The 23,287-nt window shown below is 36.5% G+C and overlaps 1 protein-coding gene across 1 annotated transcript in view; it reads left to right on the top strand.

Annotated features, from left to right (window-relative positions):
• Positions 1-13,394: 13,394 nt before the first annotated feature.
• The window catches only part of LOC134798128 (hemicentin-1-like), a 512,059-nt gene continuing 502,166 nt past the window's right edge, over positions 13,395-23,287 (top strand). The window contains exon 1 of the mRNA XM_063770470.1: positions 13,395-13,849. The gene's annotated coding sequence lies outside the window, so the exon portion shown is untranslated. The remainder of the gene's footprint in view (positions 13,850-23,287) is intronic.

The following is a 23,287-nucleotide window of genomic DNA, read 5'->3' as shown; positions in this document are numbered from 1 at the left end:
TCCACAGCCGGAGCGTCCGCGGGAGGAAATTCCTTTTAAATCGCACAGTACGCGACCATTTAGGTTCTAGGGTGTGAGGATGAACACCCTGCCGACGGCGAGCGGTGCGGTGATAGAAAGCGGCCGTTGGCATCATGTCAAATAATTCCTCAGAGCACAGCCCATTGTACAAGCGGTAGAACACACACAAGGAGGCAAAGTCTCTCATTAGACTTAAAGGTTCAATACCGCTTGTGAGTTTGGGATCATCGACGATTCGTACAGCGCGCCTTTGGACTGAGTCGAAGGGTCCAAGCTGGTATCCAGGTGCTCCTGCCCAAAGGTGACAGCAGTACTCCATATGGGGTCTGACTTGCGGCAGATAGAAACGTGGGGGTGAATACGGCAGATAGAAACGTTTGTTTGCATTATCTTTAACAGCTTAGAAGTCTGTTGGAGATTTCTTAAGTTCGATTCGGTCTCTATAAGGTAGATATCACTTAGTGCCACTTGCACCATCCCACTAACCCGGGGTTAAGCGGTTAAACCGTTAAATTGTGTTAAATTGTACTGGTAATCATGGTAACTCCAGGTTTAACCGGTTAACCCTGGGTTAGTGAATGTTGCAAGTTACCCCTAGTGACTTTTTGCCGCGATACAATCGCGATGCTGTCGTTGTTCATATACACTCGTCCACGTCAACACAATTATGCATCGCTATATTCATGATTTAGCATCGCTACAGTCTTGATACAACATTCGCTACAGCCGCAATACAGCATCGATACAACCGCGATACAGTATAGATCCAATCACGAAGTAAAATTCGCGCGTTGCAAATGCGACAAGTACCACTACCACCAGTTTTGACATTAACATATTCACTCACGTAACTAGTAACTTACTTTCTATGCATCTCGATCGTACTAGCATATTAGTGCAAGCGAGATGTATAGAAAGTAATTTACGTAGACGCGAGCTAATATGTCAATGCAAAAACTGGTGGCATCCGTAAAGGGGCCACATGTCGCGACTCAATCGCGTGTTCACGAAACGCGCTACAGAATCGCTAAAAAAAGTCGCCGTGTGCCAGAAAAAAGTCGCCGTGTGAGAGCAGATCTCTTTAAGAGCAAATCTCGAAATCTCATTTCTTCAATGCACGTTCTATAGATGGGACAAATGGCTCGTACCCGAAATTGGAGTACTCCACGAGGCACTCGGCAGTTAATTAAAAACGTGCCCGTATCCAATTATGCATGTAAACAATGGAGATCGTAATGCGTACGTGATATCATTTAATGGGGGAATCATAGTACCTACAAGGAAAAATATTGACAGTGGATATGGATAGTGGGATGAATGAAATATAAATGGGTATATTTTAATATTACTTTGCTAAAGAATACCTTTGACAAAAAAACTGGTACTTACTGTCAGCTGAGTTTTTTTACTTGTCAAAAAAGCCAGCCAGGCATGAGTCGGACTCGCGCACAAAGGGTTCCAAACGATTACGCAAAAAACGGTAAAAAAATCACGTTTGTTGTATGGGAGCCCCACTTAAATATTTATTTAATTTTGTTTTTAGTATTTTTTGTTATAGCGACAACAGAAATACATCATCTGAGAAAATTTCAACTGTCTAGCTATCACGGTTCATGAGTTACAGCCTGTTGACAGATAGACAGACGGACAGCGGAGTAAGAATAAGAATAAGAATGATTTATTGCAGTACTGTGTACATTTGTGGATGGTAATCATGATACAATTAGTTTCAACAGTTACCCATTTCGGGTATGCAATACTTAAATAACTTATGAACTAAACTTTTACATACCAATTAATGTCTTAGTAATAGGGTTCCGTTTTTACCCTTTGAGTACGGAACCCTAAAAAAAAACTGTTTAAGGCACAGTATGAGTAAGTTACTCTATGGTTTACGATAGGTGCTAGTGCTGGACTCTGGCGGCAGAACATTGCAGTAATAGTACCTATTGCTAAAATGTAATACCTAATAGTGAACACGTCGAACATATTCAATTAGGCGACCTCTTACATTTCGCAATTAGTGTCAAAGCAACGGTTCGTCCGTCAGCAGATATTTCAAACGCTGTTACAGTTAGTGCGTGAATTACTGCCAAGGAACGTTGATGTTCATTGCTTGCTAGGATTATTGTCATAGCTCTGTACCCCTACTGCCGTATTCGAACTTCAAGATATTCACAAGAGACGACACGTACTAGATCCATTCTAGATACGTTATAGTTTAGATATCAACTAGTTCTCTTTTGCAGCGCAATTCGGGCAACCAATGTCACTTTTACGTTATATGGAGTAAGATATCTATTAGATGTGAATTGGATCTCTAAGTCATATCCTGAGGAAATCGTTTAAGAGTATCTCCAGAATCGTGCAAATGTCAAATTTGACAGGTTAGATCTTAAACATATCGTCATCGTATCTTCGTGATGTCTAAAAGATATCTAATAGATGTCTTTTTCAAAATCTGAATCGGTAAATTTCAGTCGATAGCCTGACGTGACGTACGTGTTTGCGTTAAGTGTCATTTTGTGTGGGATTTTGACAGCGCGCCAAGCGGGACGTGAAACTCAAAATCCCATACAAAATGACACTTAACGCAAACACGTACAGTCAGTCGCCATCAGATATATCGGAGCGGCCAAGGTGCTCACAAATATCGGAACACGCCTCTATTGTCAGGGCGTTAGAGCGCGTGTTCAGATATTGTGAATACCTTGGCCGCTCCGATATATCTGATGGCGACTGTACGTCACGTCACGTTATCGAATGTAGGTCATTTACACTAGGGGTACTGGATGCCGTCTAGTTTCAATATAGGCAGTAAGGTCTTAAATGTTTACCTATAATAAATTATCACACAAACAGCCACAGACATCTAGCGTGCATTGACAAATTATTACCTACTTAATAAATAATGAACTATGCACAACAAATTGAACATGTTATAAAATTATAACACTTTAAACTCTCGCGTTTTGTACACATATTTAACCCTTTACCTACGGGCTATTGAATCGCTCCGTCACCGCCCAATACGGGCATGTTTTGGCGAGAGTCAGCGGTTAGGCATAATTTCACTTACTTGTAACTTTTGAAGTATTACAGCTACACACTTGGAACTTCACACACACAATAAGTATAATGTGTTTAATCAATAAATAATCACTTGGAGTAATAATATTCACTATTTTTTCTGCTATCAAGCAATATACCAGTCACTAAGAAATTGAAGATTTTTAAGTTACTACTCGCGGATTTCACAAGTTTACGTTTAAGAACATTAGTTTATAATATACTTAACACAAATAAACACTTAAATAACGATAATTATGAAAATAATGCATAAATATCAATCACAAAAAACGTTGCACTAAAACAATTTGCCACTTATGGAAAATAGTGATGTGCGTCTATCGACGCATTTGTCGATATATCGATAACCTAGTAAATGTAAAACTGAAATTTAACAAGTTATGAGTGTGGTGAAATTATTATTAGGTACATTAGTACCTAATAATGATTTCATAACATGTTAAATTCCAATATTTTAACCAAAAACGGTAAAAAAACACTAAAAGTAACACTCCAAACACTCCCACGCCCTACTCTCATATCGACAACAAGTTGATAAAATTTGAAAACAACACTATTGTCCGCCATATTGAATTCAATTATTAGCACCTCTGCAGTACGGGTGTCAACTCCAGTTGCCAGCAAAAAAGCGGTAATTTTAAAATTATGTTTATGTCAGAGCCATCTACCGAAATATTATGATATTTTTTTCTTTGTATCTATACTAATCACAGTGCATAATGTGACCGCTATTACCAAGCCACAAGGTCTCGTTTTGTTTTAAAAAAATGTTGAACACGACCATTACTTCGATCAACTATAGTTGACACCCGTACTGCAGCGGTGTTGCCTTACTGGCAACTCTGGTTGACACCCGTAGGTAAAGGGTTAATTGCACAAACGGGTCTATCGCGATATAATTTCATTGTTTTTACCTTTAATTCCGACGTTTCAGCTGAGTTGCACCAGCTGTGGTCACGGAAAGACCTTCCTTCCTTCCTTCCTTCCTTTTTTTTGGTGTGGTCTTTCCGTGACCACAGCTGGTGCAACTCAGCTGAAACGTCGGAATTAAAGGTAAAAACAATGAAATTATATCGCGGTAGACCCGTTTGTGCAATTAAATATGTTATAAAATTTCTGTCAAAAATCTTCAATTAACATTTTTTTTATCATTAACTGAGCCTGATCACTGTTATAACAAGCACAAAGTTTAGTACAGTACACGGCTTAAGATGGTAAACAAATTTAATGTAAATACCTGCTAATATTATAAATGCAAAAGTAACTCTGTCTGTATGACTGTCTGTCTGTCTGTCTGCATGTGTTTTGAATAAAATTTGGTATAGAGATAGCTTTGTTTGATATAGACATAGAATATTTTAGTTTTGTTAAGGCGGTGCGTTGTCTGTTCAGTATAGCGACTTCCAGTATAGACTCGCGCGCGAGAACGCAACTTATGCTAGGCCGCAGACCGCAAGATGGGCAATTTTAATAGAGAAACGTAGACAGCAGTCATTTTTAGAGACAATTTCTATTTTAAAACCCGTATTAAACTATAAAGAGTAAGTAATTTGATCGTGGCGTCACATGCTAGTGTTTCATTTAAATTCTATAGTAGCAAAATCGTTTTGACAGTACGGAAAAAGAAACTGATTTCACTATAGTGTAAATAACATTATTTGCGGTATTTGACACATTATGACTGACGTATATAGAGATGTAACTAACGCAAATCGATTGTCACAGCAAGCGATTACGATTGGATGGCACGTAGACTGAGGTATCGAATTGTGACGTATAATGAATTTTTATTTGAGATTTAAATAAAGCTAGAATTATATGGTTTTCCCGCAAGCTACCGGTCGGTCGGTGTATTTAATACACCGACCGAGTAGGTCGCACCCATTGTCAAAATTGAAACTAACTGGGGATCTATTTTAAAGTTTATTTATGTTATTTCTGTGTTAAATTTGTTGTCTGTTAAGTGACGATAAATATATCCATATTTACAGTTAATTATCCACCTTTTCCTTATTTTTATTAAAAGAAAAATGAAAAATTCATATCGATTTACTTAGACGACTACCGATTCATAACGGTGGTGTCCGGCCAACCCTAAAATTAAAAAAAAAAAGACGTAGAACGTAAACGTTCGCAGTGCAGTTGTTTTCCTTTGTGATTTCGATGTGCAAAACATTTTACGTAGTATTGCTGTTGTGAGTGACAGACGTCAAATACCGTAAATAATGTTATTTACACTATAGTAGTCATATACCCTATTGCTCGCGTCATACCCTATTGCTCGCGTCATCAGTCCTGACGTGACAACATCAGGAATAGCAACAGAAAAAATATATATGACACCGTAAGATATATGAGGTTTGAATTCCGCGTTTGAAATTCGTAATTTAATTATACGGAATCGTTTTTGTGACACTCAAACTAATTTGACCCGCTTCTAAATTCAAATGGATTGTTGCAATCCCGAAGTCAATTAATAATTCGGGATTAACAAATCCTAACAAATCGCAGTCAAGTTTGCCATCGTTAATAATTTTAGCGTCACAAAATTTCAATACCTTCAAATCCGTGGCAGTAAATTAAATTTTCACCGCGCAATGTATATATTGCAGCAGCATTGCGATTCCCATTTGTTTCGGCCTGAATAGTCGCTGATAAACAATGGCACATTTGACCCACACTGTTGCAATCTACCCCTTAACCCCCAGGGACAGGGTTGAAATTGCACTGAAGAGGCATTTGACGGGCAAGTTTGTAATGAAGCCTAAATAAACAAGTGCTAATGAACATAAGTATTGACTGTTTAGTGAGTTGAATTATGTTTATTTTGATGTGTAGGAAATGGCATGTATAATTAAATGCAAACTAGTTAAAGGAGTTAGTTACTTTTTTGGTTCGAAAATTTGCAGTCATAATGTAATATGATTGAATTGACAGATATTTCAGAGTTGATGAAGTGTCCAATTTATGTGCGATTAAAGGTTGACTCACGCTAGAACGGGCCAGGGCCGGGCCAGAGCTTTCGGCGCGTCGCTTTCTATGGAAAGCTCCACGTGATCACCGATCAGCCGTCATAGAAAATGACATGTCTGACGCCTCGGTCCGGGCACGGCCCGGTCTAGCGTGAGTCATCCTTGAGGGTGAGGGTGGGGTAGTATAGTGTTGTTTACCAATGTCTCAATTGCAATTTGCTGGGACGTCATGCAGTCTTCCGTGACCACAGCTAGTGCCACCTGGCTGAAACGTCCCAGAAAAGGTAAAATAATGAAATTTTATCGCGTGAGACCCGTTAATGACATTAATTATGTGATCGAGTGTTTACCAGTTATGTTGTGTTTTTACCTTATAGTGGTACTAGCGACTGCCAGTTTTGAACCCACGTTTTTTACCACCACACACATTTGAATATTTCATTTTTTTAACGACTGTATTCCCGATAAGAAGGAATGTAGAGCCAGGTTTTGACAGTTTGATTAGGTACTTGTAGTATATGTGTGGAAGTCATTCATTATAATATTTTGTATTATATTCTGAATTCAAATACCCGGTAATCATATGTGTGTGGCAAGCTTAAGTATTTGATCAAGAGTTATGCACATTTTCTATGTATTTTAATAGATATATCTTCGCCATATTGGTATATGGCCAACACAACAACATATAGAGTTACTAGAGTCCTAACTTTATGTAGATATGTCCCATAATATTTATTTAGGGCGGTACTTTTTGAACTGAACTTAGTCTTTTCCAATTTTATTTATTCTTCAATGTAAATAACGATGCCAACTGTACATTGAAAAAACTATTTTTTCTCCTTACTACAAAGTTTCACTATATTCAAACAAAATTGTCGGCGTCTGCCAAACTCGGAAAGTTTGCAAAGTTGAGGATTGATCGCCTGTGTACACTTGCGAGATCTAGATTTAAATAAATATTATCGTTATCTGTGGCCTCAAAAGTTAAAATCCATACTTCCATACTAATATTATAAATGCGATAGTGTGTCTGTCTGTCTGTCTGTCTGTTACCTCTTCACGCTTAAACCGCTGAACGGATTTATTTTAAATTTGGCATAGAGATAGTTTCAGTCCCGGAGAAGGACATAGGATAGTTTTTATGTCAGAAGTCATCCCTAAAGAGGGTGAAAAGGGAGGTGGAAATGAGAAAATTAATGAAGTGCCTGTTAATTGGTGTAAACAATTAAGCATATTATGCTCGAATTGCTATTAGATTTTATCCAGGCGCTTTACTTGCTCTAGCTGCTGGTACTAATTCCACGCCGACGAAGTCGCGGGCAAAAGCTAGTATTAAATAGATAGAGGGCAATAGAGAGTACTCTGTACTCTCAATTATACTAATAATACTTCTTCGCGTCTTCTTCTTGTGTAGTACATTCTTATTTCCCCTACATAACAGCACGGGCCGGGCCGGAGCTTCCGGAGCTTCGTTTTCTATGGAAAGCACCAAGTGATCACCGATCAGCAGTCATGGAAAATGACATGTCGAACGCCTCCGCCCGGGCACGGCCCGGTCTAGTGTGAGTTATCCTTAACATGCCTATAATATATCGAACTGCATAATAGGTATATTAGACGTGTAACGACTTCCCCGATCGTTTCATATACAAGGCAAAATAAACAAGAAACAGGAAACGCGACGAGGAAGAAATACAGCCATTTCTTACAGGCAAGAATATCTTACGGCGCGATTCGGGAAATGAATTAGAGATTCACTAGATATTAAATAGTAAAGATATGTTACGTTTCACGGCAAAAGGTACCTTATGGCGGTTGGCGTTTACGCTATTATTAACACCGCTCCAATATTCAGCCGGGGCAATGGTACATTTTGCCATGGAACGTCACATCTTTACTATTTCATATCTAGTGAATCTCTAATTCATTTCCCGAATCGCGCCGTTAGACACGTGAATAGTTAAAATAACAGGGTGGCTCTGCATTCCCGTTGCCAGGGAGGTTTTCGGGTATCCCATAGTAAAAGTTGCTCAGTATAATCCCCAAAACCTCCCTGGCAACGGGAATACAGTTATTTTTAAGCCACCGTGTATAAATAAGTACGCAGCGTTACCTCATACAGCGTTTCCGTTATCTTTATTCGGGTGCGTAGCCAACATGCCAATCGCTTACGCTCCGTAGCGAACGAAACGCAATTGTCACTGTCGCACTAATATGGAAGTGATAGAGAGACACAAAACGGCACCTATTCGCACGTGTGTCGTAGAACGTATAGTACATATGACCCTTTAAATTTTCGACGCAGTTACGTAATGTGCTTATTATATACAGGGTGTCGTAATGGAGCATCGGATATACTGTAAATGTTAAAATATGTGTAGTAAATCGAATTGGACTGTATTTTACACTTAAATTGACTATTAAGTATATTGGCTCTTACGATTTCATTTTGTAGGTTGTGTATTAATAATTTATCTTCAATTGACATAAAAGATTAACTGCCGTATTCGATCTTCAAGATATTCACAAGAGACGACACGTACTAGATCCATTCTAGATACGTTATAGTTTAGATTTCAACTAGTTCTCTTTTGCAGCTCAATTCGGGCAACCAGTGTCACTTTTACGTCAGATAGTGTTAGATATCTATTAGATGTGAATTGGATCTCTAAGTCATATCTTGTGGAAATCGTTCAAGAGTATCTCCAAAATCGCATAAATGTCAAATTTGACAGGTTAGATCTTAAATATATCGTTATCGTATCTTGGTGACGTCTAAAAGATATCTAGTAGATGTCTATTAGTGAATAGAATCAGGCGTTACTTTGCGGAAATCCATATTAATTAAAACGAAAATATTACTTTGCTAATCCGCGAAAAGATAACGTGCTAGTCAATCAGTGCTAACCCGTTATACTTACTTGCGTATTTTTACATGCAATTAATATTCCCACCCTCCCACCGCAAAAATAAATACGCAAATAAATATAACAAACCATTCGTCCACAATTCCTGAGGATGCCTCGTAGAGAGGCGAAACACGTGTCGAGGATTATTCTTTTGGTGGTGGTTTGTTATATTTATTTGCGTATTTATTTTTGCGGGGTGGGAGGGTGGGAATATTAATTGCATGTAAAAATACGCAAGTAAGTATAACGGGTTAGCACTGATTGACTAGCACGTTATCTTTTCGCGGATTAGCAAAGTAATATTTTCGTTTTAATTTAGATGTCTATTTCAAAATCCGAATCGGGCCATATGTCTCATAATTAAATGTAATAAAACACGCATTGCAAATCTGTTTATTAAATATTTATCAACATTAAAAAGCAGCGTATTTATTACATAAGCCGAATTTCATTACTGAAACAATAACACTTGCGTAGTATTCAGCTGGTTTTTATGGCCGAGCCGCGTGTGTGGAGACAGCTAAATTTTATAAAAATAAAGTTTAAAGCAAAATAGTGGTATAAAAGTTGATTTTATAGCCTGCTATATAACGTCTGCATTGTTTGCAATGATTGTTGAATGAGCACAAAGTTCTATTTTCTTTAGATGAATATGGAACGTATAAGTTTTTAAACAATATTTGTATTTATTTGCTTAATGTTTCAATAAATTTCAATGAATATATTAATAATAACATTTATTATGGTTGTGATATCGAAAAATACGTAATGATATATTTATAACATGTAATCATGTATCAAAGGACATTATGACAAGTGTATGGTAATTTAATAGGGTATTTGATTAATAATCAAATCAGTTTTTTTTTTTCAAACTGTCAAAACGATTTTGCTACTATGTAATTTATATGAAACACTAGCATGGTGATGTCACAATAAAATGACCTACTCTTAATAGAGTTTATATGGTTTTTAAAATATAAATTTGTCTAAATATAACTGCTGTCTACGTTTCTCTATTAATGTTATGGTGCTTTATTACTTGCACGACGTAAAATAATTTATTTTAAATACAGTAAAATACCCTATTTTAATTATATTAAACATTATACACCGCCCAGAACACTCACCTAGGCTGCATAGCTACGTTCATACTCTACCAAAGATACTAATACTTTGTACCATGTACAAACACTAAGTGGTCAAATTCATACTCGGGTCATTAAAGCCTCCAAATGAACCCCACAAAATGGCTCCCGATGGCACACCAAAAATTATATGGCAAACATTTTACAGCAGTTTTTCTCTCATGGTTTATGTTTGTGCAAACTCCTGCTTAATTTTATTGCAGTAAGTGTGTAATATGCTATAAATGTGTTTAAACAATAGGAACGCAATACAATTACGCACGGGTAATAAAATACGACAATTCATAATAAAACTCCGAATCAGCGTCACGATTATGAGTTGTGTGCTGTGAACACATTAGGGGGCTTATTCGCCATGCGTAGAATTCATATGGGTGTTTAACTGCTTATATTGTAATGTCTACACTTTGGTTGCGGAATATTGGGAGAGGAAGAAATATTGTAATCGATTTAGGGATATTTAAACGTGCTTTGAATTTAAAGTATAGAATAACTTACTAAGGAGTAAAATAAGACTTTATAGTATGTTTTAGAAAAAGAAAGATGGTTTTAGAATTTACTCATATTAACGTAAGTACCGAAGACTGCTCAAAACCGGGAGCAATGGAAAAAAAACCGGGCAAGTGCGAGTCGGACTCGCGCACGAAGGGTTCCGTACCATAATGCAAAAAAAAAAACAAAAAAAAAAGCAAAAAACAAAACGGTCACCCATCCAAATACTGACCACTCCCGACGTTGCTTAACTTTGGTCAAAAATCACGTTTGTTGTATGGGAGCCCCATTTAAATCTTTATTTTATTCTGTTTTTAGTATTTGTTGTTATAGCGGGAACAGAAATACATCATCTGTGAAAATTTCAACTGTCTAGCTATCACGGTTCGTGAGATACAGCCTGGTGACAGACGGACGGACGGACGGACGGACGGACAGCGAAGTCTTAGTAATAGGGTCCCGTTTTACCCTTTGGGTACGGAACCCTAAAAACGGGGGGAGGCCTTTGCGCCCAGCAGTGGGATACAACAGGCTCTCAAAAATAAAAATATATAGGTAATAAAATATCATTTTTATTCATATTGAACGAATAAACAAAAAAAAATTAACACTATGGCAGTGGCAAACAAGCATTCGGCCCGCCTGATGATAAGCAGTCTCCGAAGTCTATGGACGCCTGCAACGCCACCAGAGGTGTTCCATGCGCGATGCCGACCCTAACACTCCGCACCCTTGATTTAGAGCGAGGTGCATCGTGTCGACCTTTCTTCATACAGCACAATATTTTAACAGTTGCTTGCTTATATATAGCTGAGGTCTGTATGTTTGTTCATAAATATAAAGATCAATTTATAGAAGCACAACAGATGAGCTCTCGTAATGTTAGACAACAGTACAAGCATAAATTACACAAACCAGCTACAAAACTAGAATTAGCGTCTAAAAATTCATACAGCATGTGCATTACAATTTATAATAAGTTACCAGATGAATTTAAAGGGAAAAAAAATACAACATTTAAGAAAATGATGAAAGCTTGGCTGTGTGAGAAATGTTTCTACAGTGTGGGCGAGTTCCTTAATAGATAAGTTAATAGCTATAATATATTTCCATGGAATTAGGCTAGTTTAATTAAATTTGTATGCTAGTTTGTAGGCACAATGTGGAGATCCTATATACTTACATATTGTAAATAGTTTTAAGACCTTTTTGTAAACCCACTATTGACAAATAAATGATCATTCATTCATTCATTCAACCCTCTTTGACCATAATATATAACAGCAAAAGCCGAAAGCTGCATCTTATGCAATCAGAAAAAACGCTTAAGATTAAATTGAAAGGCATACATCAGACAACCGGTACGGCTACCACCAGTTTTGACATTGACATAACGCTCACGTTTACGTAACTTACTTTCTATGCATCTCGCTCGTACTGGCATATTAGTGCAAGCGAGATGTACAGAAAGTAAATTAGGTAGACGTGAGCGTTACGTCAACGTCAAAACTGGTGGTAGCCGTATAGGTGTCTTAATAACAGGTTTTTGTTGACACTTTTTAAATACGGCATTCAGAAAACTTAAGGTGCATCCACACCGGTGTTAACTTTTATGGAGCAACATTGTGCAACGTAACATTACGTAGGTAACATACCTATCTACTTAATTGTTTCTCAACGTTGCTCCACAAAAGTTAACTGGCGGTGTGGACACATCTTTAGAAATATGTTACCTTCGTAAAAATTAAAAGCTTACTACAAATTAGAGAGAACAGCTAGTTGGCTAATTAACATTGTTTCATACTTTGCGGATTTTAAAATATCTGATTCCGCAAAAACTCGCAGTCCAGCAATGTGGCTATAGTTATCTCATTAAAACATTACAACTCAAAATTTGTAAAGTTTTATAAATATGATGTAATGAGGAGCGCTGGTAGCCTAGTAGTAAGAGCCTGAAGACTTTCAATCCGAAGGTAATCGTCAAATATTTGCGGTCAGCTTCAACTCCGTCAAATTTGTGATAAGAATAATATATATTTATGTACACATTATGAATGGAGTTTATACGCAGGAAAAAATTCTAGGGAATGTCTGAATTGTAAGTACGGAAGAAAGCAATTGCATCTTTATTTTCGGGTCTATATTGCGTCGCATAATAATTGATTGTCCTAATGTAATGTTACGTATAAAACTCATTTCGCATAATTGTTATTGCTGAAGCTATTAACATTTCTGAAAAATTATAAAAATAAACCTAACCTAATCTACCCTATTCTGCACAACCTATGCAAAATATTTTCGAAAATACTTGCTGTTTCAGCTGGAGAATAATTATGGGAAAATAGTTTTATGCGTAATATTACATTAGGATAATCAATTATCATATGCATGCATGTTGAGTTCTTCATGAAATATGAACCCCATATTACAATATTTTTCTCTCTCTTTATGTTACGAAGGAAAGGGATAAGAATGTTTCGTTTAACAATAATATTCAAAGGCAGAATGAGCATCTACGTTTCGTAAAAAAGCACTTAACTCAAATATTACCTATATATTAAAGTCATCATTAAACAATATTAAAACTTACCAAAATTTAAAAGAAGCATCAAATTTTTTTTTACATATCAAGAATATTTTCTAAGCAGTTTCATATTTAATTCTAATGCTGTTCCTCTCCTAAAACAACAATCCCGTAACAATTCAATTACAATCAAAAATAAAAGTCGTAAAAAAGCGAGCATAGAACGGTTCCCTCCACGGGGCACCATTAAAATCACACATTACACGGTGCAAAACCAACAATAAAAGTGTAACGTACCAAAAAAATATACCAAATAATGCGTTCGTCCGCCTTGGTTCCATTCCGCCATAAAAACCCACCCAAGCAAAGTCCGTAATTCCGTTCCGTCCCGATATAAAATATGAAAGACTGGGCAAAATTTCGGCCCTCCGAGCGCTTGCTCGGGCCCCGTCGGGCGGACTCGGCCGCGCTCGGCGCGCCGTAGCGGCAGTTTCCCAGCGATCGCCAACCTAACCCTACGTCGCGGCACGTATTAAGAATTCACAGCAAATCGAACCTTACTACCCCGTGATAGTGTGTTCAATATTGTGATTTATCAAGTGTTATCTGGTTTACAATTAGTGATGTACTTAAGTGCTTTCTAAGACGGATCGTCGCATGGAGTCGCAGAGTGTTTGGTGTTGAAAAATGGTAATTTTTTTGCCTGATTAGTTGTGCCTTAATTATTTTCAGGCATGTAATAGAGCGTAAATTAACCGGTTGAATGAGTTAATGAAACTGGTTTTAATGGTCTGAGCGTTAACGAGCTGTTTTTGGTTTCGTGGTGAAATGACCTTGAATTTTTAGGGTGTTACAAATTCCGGGTTTGTAGGTTATTGGTGCAAATTTTTAAACATGTTAGTAGATTGCTCGCATTGGCTAAGTTTTTTTATTCTTAAACTATAAAAGAAATGTTTTTTCTGAACTACATGTAATCTAATGGCTGAAAATTTTGATATATTGTTATGGACCAAGAAAATAGTATCACATATTAATCACATAAACTTTAACTATTTTCTTGGTAACTGGTATATTTTTATCAGCATTAAACCTGCATTTCTTTTCACGCGTGCAATTTATAGTCTTGATTTCTAATTAAAATGGAACGAATTGAGAAAATAACTTAAACCTGTATAGATGAAAGACTACTCATATATTATTCAACAGTTGGAAATTAAAATAAAAGAATAAAAATACTTTAATTTGGTTTCTCAATTACATATCGTGAGTAATAAGGTTGGAACCTTCTTTTAAGTATAAAATTATATACTTGTGCCAGAACGCTTCGCTCTTCCTGGAAAGATTACAAACAAATTATTATTACGTTACAGTATACTTATAATCACTATAAGATATTTCTAATTCAATACATATTAATTTTCACCACACCAGCTCGGAAAGGCTTACTTTGCACTTCAAAAACGTAATTCACACGTGAGGCAAAGTAATCAAATGCAAATTTTGAGTTGTTTTCTTATGTTTTCTGGTAGAATTGACTTTTAAATGATGATTTTGGATGATCAATATTTAATAACATTCATTTGAATTTGATTTGGTTTGATTTTGTTTGATATTTTACATTTAATATTTGCTTCGGGTTGGTGTGGTGAAAATTTTGTGTTTCACTCGGGGGCAAATTTTGTTTAACCCTCGTGCTTTGAAACCCTCGCAATGCTTAAGATTCCATTTTTCGAACCACTCGCTACGCTCGTGGTTCAATTTAGGAATCTTTCGCTTGCTCGAGTATCAATATTAGCACGAGCGGTTAAACAACTACTTTGGCCCCTTGTAAAACAATAACTATTAACTAGACCTTAATTTAGACACTTAATTGTATAGTTTTTAATATGGTCGTTTCAATGTATTTTAACATAGAATTAGTTCAAACTTGGTACTTCTTAACGAATATTTTTTTTAGTAAGCATGGATATATAGATCATGCAAAAATACAGTAGATCCTTCTTTAATTTTAATTAAAACACGAAATGTGCTGAAATTTCATCAGAAGCCCAATCAACTATATGTATAATATATTTTGAAACAACATTATTATTTCCCTAGCATAAAAATGCTATTTATTAACGTTCTGCAGTTATAGAAATGATATTTTTGACTTAGTGAACGTTGTTTCGGTAGGCAGGTGCCACTTGCAGGTTGAAATTGCCAAAACATTATCAGAAACCCAACCAACTACATTTTGAAACCCAAACCAACGGTTGCGCTCCCCTATATTAGCTCCAGGAAACTCAATTTCTCAGCATTCCACTATTGGCCTCGATTTATGGCGTGCCACTTCAACGTCCGAGTGCTACGACGTCCGTAGCAGTGCTACAAATCCGTAGCACCGATACGCTGAGATGTATGGACATAGGTAAATCATTGCTACGATTTGGAGTGATAATTATTATTCACTCTAAGAACAAATTAAATTACTTTTTTATGAATATACATATTTTAATTAGTGTTTCTTACAAGTAGACACACTACTATTTAAACTGGGGGTGCAACAAACCTTTGGAAATAGGGTATTATACTGTATTCAAAATAAATTATTTTACACCATGCATGAAATAAAGCACCAGAAAATTATTAGAAAAACACAGATAGGAGTTATTTTTAAACACACGTTCTATTTAATAAATCGGATAGAAATGTAAAAAGTAGGTGAGTTGGCCGTGACGTCACGATGTAATGTTTCATATAAATTTCATATTAGCAAATCGTTTTGACAGTGCTAAAAAAGTAACTGAATTGACTAGTAGGAAAATACCCTAATTGTCATATACTTGTAAATTTCGACCCATGCCACCGAGCCCGGTTGGCCGAGTGGTACAGGCATCTGTCGCGTGAACGGAGGACGCTGGTTCGATTCCAGCCCCGGGCACTGGAGATCTTGGTCATATTTTCCTTTGTATATGACATTTATTTCGTTTACAATTATGACTATTCAAACTAATAAAATATTTTTGATTTGTTATAATCGCAACGCATCTCGATTGTACAGTCTGCAATAACATGTTACTCTTCGAAGGCCGCAAAAATATGTGACACGCTCTTAAGGCTCTACAAATAAGATCGTGTCAGATATTATGCGGCCTTCGTTGTGTAACATATTATTGCAGGTGACTGTTCATGTTAAAATGAGATCAATTATTTATTTCGATCAGATTTTCTAGTTATGTATACGGAGTTACCTTCCTAAAAAAATAACTGCAATCGATATCCGGTATTACTTCTGTAAGTCCTGTATCTTGAGACATGGACTTGGTATCAGTTACCATTAATTGACGCCAAACAACTCATCAACAAGCGACTCATGTACACAACAATATTAAATTATCCGACTATTTGGATAGGCCAATCAAATTAGATTTTTTCCAGCTGTTTTCCAGGAAATAATTCCCAGCAAGCTGGAAATCGTCTTAATACCTTCCACACATCCCGACCGTTGGTTTTTAGCACGGACAGCGGACAGACATCCGGCGGACAAATCTGTGTCTATTTCTCGCCATATATTGAAGGATGTGCCCGTCAGACACATCTTCCAGGCAGATCCGGCGGGCAAATCCGTACGTGTATGGCTAGCTATTCCAGGAGTTGTGGAATTTTTTTTGTTCTTTTTCAGTTTTTTGCTTGTAGTTCAAAAACGGTACGTTCGACGGAAAATTTACTCTAATCATGATAAAAATTGACATCTGAGGATCCGTAAGTTACCTTAATATGAGTTTGTAGTCAAAGATTTTAAATAAATTCCACGACTTTGAATTTCTTTTTTTTGTGATCCGATTTTTTTTACCAGATCCACAATAACAGGTAGTAACATTGATTTTGACGGTGGGTTCCTTGTACATCGAGTGGTCTTGTCAATCCAAGGTAAAATGTATCTCCCAAGGCCCCCAAAATTTATCCACACCTCCTGGGATGGAGCAAACTCGGATTATGTGAATTTAGGATCTAATGAAGGTATTAAAATGATTTCTAGCTTGCTGGGAATTAATTCCTCAAAAAGCTTTTATTTGGATTTAATTTGATTGGCTTAGGAGGCCAATCCGAACTTACATTGTGACATCAAATTGGAAAAGTAGGTATTTAGGGTGTCAGATTTGTTGCGTTGTTTCTACCGCTATTATAAATGCTGACTGTACATTATATGCACATTGGGCCTTTCGAGATTATTGTTGAAAAAACCGGACAAGTGCGAGTCGGACTCACCCACCGAGTGTTCCGTACTTTTTATTATTTGTTGTTATAGCGGCAACAGAAATACATCTGTGAAAATTTCAACTAGGTATCACCGGTCATGAGATACAGCCTGGTGACAGACAGACGGACGGACAGTGGAGTCTTAGTAATAGGTCCCGTTTTTACCCTTCGGGTACGGAACCCTGAATAATAGGAGCATATGAACTTCGCGTTGAACACCATACCCGCTAAGCTGCATATGCTGCTGACTTTATAAACGACACAAATGGATAGACATTTATGACTTAAAAGCACTCTTTACGAACCAATATGAACCTTAAGGCTTCACAGTAAGGTTCATCCATTGACAGTTAACAGACGATGGTTACTCGTTAGCTTTGCAAACGTTTGGTCGTGGAATCGAATTGCGGGCAGAGAACGTGTCACTCGGATATTGATGTCTCAGCTCTGAGCTAACCTAATTGTTGAGATTGAAGGATTGGACAACTCATTCTAAACTATACCTTGTGCGTGTACAGTAAGGTACATAATAGGGTATTTGACTACTCGTCAAATCAGTTTCTTTTTTCGAACTGTCAAAACGATTTTGCTACTATGGAATTTATATGAAACACTAAGATGTGACGTCACAATCAAATTACCTACTCTTTATAGTTTTATGCGGGTTTTAAAATAGAAATTGTGTCTAGAAATAACTGCTGGTTACGTTTCTCTATTCATCTTCAGGTGCTTTATTTCATGCACTGTGTAAAATAATTTATTTTAAATACAGTCAAATACCCTATTGAATAAGTTTTCGATGGTAGTATTTATAATACGTGAATCTAATCACTGACAATTCCAAGTTATCATAATACGCAAAACTAATTACTGATTTTAAATAAAGTTAAGTAGTTCAGGATTTAGATACATTTAACAAAATAGATTTAAAATAATTCATGTTTTGACTAACTGCCCGATTCGAACTTTAAGATACGTCAATTAATAGATGTAGAAACGATATGGATTAGATATGTCTGTGTCAAATGTGACGTTTCTTCAACCAAAAACGTCACTTTTGACACTGCCACATCTTTCTAACAGTCCGTAAGAGTCCAATTTGAACACTGATCAGAACATCAGAACAGACAGACATCAGAAGTATATTCGAATGACGTTATCGTGCATTTTGCTCGTTCGTATTCGTGTCGTGCAACGACGCACGATAACTAAATAACATGATTTAAATATCATTCTGATTCGGCCTTTTAATTGGCTTGTAAATGATCACTTTGACATTATGACCTAGGGTACCAAGGTTGATTACATGTTCAATGTAAGGTCAGGGGCGGAATTATCAAGGGACTTAATTGACTCGCTAGTATGAAATAGTAGCTTTTGCCCGCGACTTCGACTGCGTGGAATTAGGGACAGCAGCTAAAATAGGTATAGCGCCTGGATAATGCTAATAGCAATCATTCAATTCGCACATTGCTTACTTCAATTATCAGGCAATGCTTTAACTCTTTCAATTCCACCTCCCTTTGCACTCTCTTCAGGGATGATTTCCAACATAAAAACTATCCTATGTCCTTCCCCGGAACTCAAACTATATTCCAAATTTTAACTAAATCGGTTCAGCGGCTTAAGCGTGAAGAGGTAACAGACAGACACACATTCGCCTTTATACTATTACTATGGATGTTATTACGTAGTTACGTAGCTACTGAAACGGGTATTACACAAATCATCAGCCATCATATTCTAGTTTATTCCATGGAATCCAAAACATATATCAGATCAAAACAGGAGTACCCCTATTTCCGGAAAGAAGTGTATCAGAATAAGGATTTATCGGTCGGCCATCTTTTGGTGCCACTACCCTACGTCCAATCATAAATCTGTCAATAAATAGAAGAGTTGAAAGATATTCGTTCTAAGCCGGGTCCAGACGGTTGTAACGTGTAATGTAACACGAACTCTAAGTGTGGACGGCACTACGAACAGTGTTGCCAACTTGGCATAAAATATGCCAGATCGGGCATATTTTCACTCGCTTTACATTAAAAAATACAGGACCTGAAAGTTTAAGTATTTTTCTGCATATTTTCAAGTGAAATTTTAGCATTTCTCTATAGCAACATGCTAAAACTATAGCATATTTTTGGCATATTCTAGACATTAGTCTAGCATTTTTTGAAAATGCGAGTTGGCAACACTGATTACGAGCATAAAGGCCCCTGTACATATTGGGCCAGCGTGGGCCAGTCTGGGGGACGCATTTAAGCGTTAGAGGGAGCAGATGATATTGCTATCTCATTCAACCGCATGGCTGCGTCCCTTGGACTGACTGATAGCAAGCGTCCACCTGCGCGCCTACAAAGCAGAAGAGATTTACCTATACACAGATATGTCACAGTTTTCAATAGGGAATATTACGCGAAACTCTGCGTAGGGGGCGCCACTACCACAATCCGTCACAATCTGGGGTCTACCGCGAAACAAGAAAATCGAAATTTCGTAATTTATCAATTTTGCATATTCGAGCGCTAAAGAGGCAGATAGCCAAATTTCGATTTTCGCGTTTCCCGGTAGGCCATTGTTAACAAACCGCCTTGATGCATCAATGTCATATTTGATTGTCTGTGAAAACAAAAAACAGTTTAAGACACAGTATGTATAGGTTACTCTATGGTTTACTAGGGGCTAGTGCTGCACTCTGGCGGCAGAACATTGCAGTAAACCCCTTATTGTTTGGTTGAGTTAAATGTAAACTGTCATTCTATGGAACTTGCTAACTATGTAAACAAATGTCACTAGTAAATTCATCATTCAGAGACAAATGCCATATTGAATGGCGGTTTGTTTACATAGTTAGCAAGTTCCATAGAATGACACTTTAATGCCCGATTTACAACAAACGCTATATACATATGTAACATTTAATTACTCATTATTTTATTTAAAAAAATAACTAAGCCATATAGTTTTCTTAAACGTACTTAACCATACCCCGAAGTTAACGGAATTCAATAAAAGCACGGTGTACAGTTACAATAATGTCTGAACCCCGCCCGTACAATATCGTCCTCAGAGATGAAAACCTTTTGACAAAGCCTGACATGTTAAGGCATTTCTGAAGGACAATATGAATTACCGCATATTCCTTTGAAGATCGTTTCAGAGGGAACTCGACCCACCCGTTAAAATAAAATAAAATCACACTGTGGAACGAGTTCGCTTTTTTGTGTGTTTACCTAGATAGAAATAAATTGGTTAGGGTAATGTTTCTTTACATTAAACATAATAATATATTAGTAGATTGTGTTACAAGAGAGCAAAATTACATATTTACGGCGAGGGCGTACATTGGATCCTGAAGGAAGAGAAGGATTCTATAATTGATTCCTTCCCGGTATAATTGAGCGTAACGAGGGATTCAAGTGTTAACGCCCAAGGTGGAAATAATTTTGCTACCATGTGACATACTGCTTTTCACATCACCTATGGTGAAATTAGTATGATCCGACATATTATTTAACCTAAAAAAATTGTATGCAAAAAAGAAAAAATCGTGTTCTAGAGAATAAAAGTGCCACTTTGATCCCTCCTAGCGGGGAAGAAAAAAAAAGCCCTTTTCGAATAGGTGATTATGAAATATAAATTTGCTGTCAATTTCAAAACTTTTATCCAATATTGCGATATAACATTTTTAAGTTTGCTTTATTAGTTAAAGTTACAGTAAAGAGGGTATTTTAGTAAATAGAACACGTTTATGGAGTCATAATGTTGCTTCACTAGCCTTTAAAATATATACTTTTAAATTGCCTCGTTTAAACTTTTTAATTAAATTTGATATAGGTACCAGCGGCTGTGCGTTTATAAAAATAAACTTTGAATAATCACCAAACTAATCAAAACAGTTATTTTTTGCTACATTCTGCCAGACGAAAATTCAAACAGTTGCCACTGGAAAATCTAGGTAGAAAACCAATCCTGACTACGTTTTTTAGATACTTTTTCTATCAAAAACCGAGTGTTTAGTTGTTAATCTTTTTTAAGTCCTAATTGGTTATTAAAACTTTGTACTTAAAGTAATCATTTATAGACAAACTTTTCCATTTCATTTAAAAACAGCAATTAGATTAGAAGTTCTTAGCATTCTCACCTCGAACTTTTCAAAACTATTACGCTCAGACAACTAAGTACTATATTATTCATTCGTGATCAATACAGACTGCTGACGACACTTTGGAAAATTACATGTAGCTGGCAGCTTCCTCGCACAAAGAATAAGTATTGCGATACAGCGGGGAAATGCTGCCAGCATCTACGGCACCATTCCGCAGGATAGTTTGTAATTATTTATTTTTAGATTAGTTTTATTTAGTTTTTAAGTTTTTAGGTTAGTTATTTTATTATGTTTTACTTATGGTATTATTTTGTTTCTAGGTATTAAGTTTGTATGCACTAATATTAAATAAAAGTATATCTTCATTTAAAGTTGACAAATAATCCATTCAATTACTTGTCGAACGATGTATCAAATTAATGCGGTATTTATCAAATCGAACGATGTATCAAATTAATGCGGTATTTATCAAATCGAATGATGTATCAAATGTATTAAATGCATGCAATATTTTTGATCTGTATATTAACACATATTTAATTTTAATTACACAAAATGGGTAATTAAATATGTGTACAAAACGCGAGAGTTTAAAGTGTTATACCGGGTGTGGCCTGTAACATGAGCAAAAAATTTAACTGTAGGCTGTACTCCTCATAATGACCAACATTTGTTCAGCGACTTTTAAAAATAACTTGTGCTTTGATTTTAATACACTTTAAAGTTTATTCTAAGACGCAATGTATTGCGAATTTTGTTATGTTTAAGGCGTGACAAGCAACGTCAATCACAATGATATGGCGTGGCGATGGCGTCCATTGAAGATAATATTTATTTTGTATGAAAAATAGGGAGTCTAAATACTTCATAATTTTTAAAAGTTGTTGAACAAAAGTGTCACCGTTTGAGGAGTACAATCTATGTTTTAATTCTTTGCTCGTGTTACAGGCCACACCCGGTATTGCAAACTGTATATTAATGTTTGTCAAGTTACTGTATTGTTTGACATTGCCTACCATGTCTAATATTGCCTGACTTGAAAGAATAATTATTATCTGTAAAATAGCTTTCTACATAATTATAATTCAAGGTGACCATTTTTTCAAGCCAGTTTAGGTACCAGGCTAGTAGACAATTTGATCAAGTTTAAAGTAATCCCAAGGATTGGTATAGGCACTTGTTTTAACGAAAATTACGTCTTAAATTAGAATTTGTTGGGATTGTCTGCCTGACTGAAGCTAACTACATAAAACTATAGCTAGCATTAGATATATCTACGACCTCAGTTTTCACTTGAGGTATCGAAATATTATCACGATATATTACCTATGTATTTAAAACTAAATTACATAATAGCCGTCTTCCTTATAGAAATCACTTTACTATCTAAGTAAACTTGTTTTAATTACTGGCAATTATAAAGCAATTTCGTAGTATACCTAATTGTATGCCTACCATCGCCTTTGCTTAGTCAAAGTCAGCTTAGTCAATACTTTATTCATGTAGGCCTAGGAACAAGCACTTATGAATAGTTATTAGGTACATTTGTATGTCTTTCCCATCACGGAACAATGGTGTTCCGGACCTTTGGGAGGCGTGCGCGGAGCCGAAGCCAACACGTAGAGACACTTTAATGAAATGTAAGGGGTACACCGAGCGGAGGCTGCCCTTGCCCGTGTCATGGGACGCACGCAGAGGCAGCACCCGCCAGGGTGTAAGGACTATTGAGAGTTGATGGAATCTAAAATGAACTATGTTATTGGGTGAAAGCGATG

Source organism: Cydia splendana, chromosome 16 (genome assembly GCF_910591565.1).
Source record: "Cydia splendana chromosome 16, ilCydSple1.2, whole genome shotgun sequence".
Classification (NCBI taxonomy): domain Eukaryota; kingdom Metazoa; phylum Arthropoda; class Insecta; order Lepidoptera; family Tortricidae; genus Cydia; species Cydia splendana.
The sequence above is the reverse complement of the archived record's forward strand: the minus strand, read 5'-3'. Positions and strand labels throughout refer to the sequence as shown.